Genomic DNA, 2,288 nt, shown 5'->3' with positions numbered 1-2,288 from the left:
AGAGAGAGAGAGAGAGAGAGAGAGAGAGAGAACCTGTTCTAGGCCAGACACAATTTTAACATGCAGAACACACTGAGAGGACAGACCCTTAGGGAGAATGTCTCTATAACAGTGCAGTAAGTACATTAAAAAAAAGAACCAGATCTTCAGCAGAGCCAAGCTGTGGTATAAGACTGCTGCTTGGCCCATATGATCCAGAATGATCTAAGTCATTAGGTGATGGCTGTTGTGGGGCAACTGTTGTATAAAGCAAAGGACAACCTTGCATAGTAAAATCACAGAATGGATTGCTAAGGATCTGTATGACCATCTACTAGACACTCAAAAAATAAATAAATAAATAAAAATAAAATCCAGGTGTGGCGGCACATGCCTTTAATCACAGCAGATGTGAGCAGTTCTTTATATTTGAGGCTGGCCTGGCCTTGAATAGTAAAATCACAGAGTGGATTGCTAAGGGTCTGTATGACCATCTACTAAACACTAAAAAGTGAAATAAAATAAATAAAAATAAAATCCAGCTATGGTGGCACATGCCTTTAATTACAGCAGAGGCAGGCAGATCTCTGAATTTGAGGCTAGCCTGGTCTACACAGTGAGTTCCATGACAGCCAGAACTACACAGAGAAACCCTGCCTCAGAAGCAAAACAAAACAACAACAAAAGCAAAAAACAACGTTCCCATCCTGAAAATTATGGCCAGTTCCTCTTCCAGAAAGGCAACTTCCTTACTTGGATATTATTCTCTTGGCATGATGAAGCAGGATTAACTAGAAATCAGTCAGCCAAAACTGTAAATTTTAATGTATGTTTTAATGTGTATTAAATTTTAATGTGTGTTTTAATGTGTATCCCATTGATGCCAGCAGAATCCAAGGTTAAAAGGAGGGAGAACACAAGTGTTTATGTAAGTTACTCATGGGATATAGTTGAAACCTAAAGATAGACTAGAAGGAAGTGTACTTAAAAATAATTATTCAAAAACTGGATGGGCATGGAAATGCACAGCACTGGAGTCTGAAGCAAATGAATTAAGAGTTTGAGACCAGCCTGAGCTGCAGAGTGAGTTCCAGCCAGCCTTAGCTGCACGATGAGACCCTTTCTCAAAAACCCGTTTGACAAAGAATCAAAGCTATTGTGATTCTACAACCATCAATCACTTTCAAACAAGGAGTACCATTAAAGGTACAGAAGGCGAGTTTATAAGAACCCAATTCATCAGAAGCACATAAAAACTAAATTTGGGCATGTTTATATGTATGTTTTCAATAAAAAGGAAGCAGAGGTTGGCAAATCTAAGAAAGAATAGCCAATGACCAGTCACATTTAGAGATCAGAGCCCTTCGCTCTTAGCAATTGAGAAGGATTATGGAAAATCAGCAAAGCTAAGTCATGAGCATTGCCAACCAACTCATTTGGTAGGTGTTTAGGAATGCTATGCATAAGAACTAAACATTGTATGGAGGAGCTTCAAAATGCTGAAAGTAGAACTACCATGTGACCCAGCTTGACTATCCCTGGGCAAATTCCCTAAGGACTCCAAGTCAAGGATCATAGAAGATTCTGCACATCCATGTATCTAGGTGCAGTATCCACAACAGCCAGGAAATGGAATCAGATAAATATCCACTAACAGATGGATGGGGAAAACAAATGTGTGTATACATACATATGCATATACACAATACATATATGTGTGTATATAGATAGCATATATGTGTGTATACATATATATGCATGTATGCATGTATATATATATATACATATATATGAATTTTATGCAGCTACAAATAAAAATGAAATTAAAACAATGATAGTGAAGTGTTCAACTGGAAAACATTGTAATAAACAAAAATAAGCCAGACTCAAAAAGATAAATACTTCTTGGTTTCTCTTACATATAGAACCACAAGCAAAACAATAAAAGCAGAAGCTCATAATTAAAAGGCACACATAGAATCTATATGAATTTATAAATTAATCAATATGTTAATAACCCTGGTAGCAAAGACTTCATAATTGATATGTGTAAGTAAATGACAAGGAGATAATCCAATAAAATGTAGAGGTACAGCTAACATGACATGAAGAATAAATTCATAACTATGAATGTTTGCATCTGAAAAAGATCTAGAAGGATACCAGGCATCTACTTGAAACTAGCAAAGGAACAAAAAAAAAAAAAAAAAAAAAAAAAAAAAGCAAAAGCAAGCAAAAAAAAAAAAGAAAAAAGAAGAGAGAAAGAGTAAAACAAAAAAAAAATAATAATAATAAAGATAAACTGGCAA

This window comes from Mus pahari, chromosome 6, assembly GCF_900095145.1.
Source record: "Mus pahari chromosome 6, PAHARI_EIJ_v1.1, whole genome shotgun sequence".
In the NCBI taxonomy this organism is placed as follows: Eukaryota; Metazoa; Chordata; class Mammalia; order Rodentia; family Muridae; genus Mus; species Mus pahari.
Note: the sequence above shows the minus strand (reverse complement) of the source record.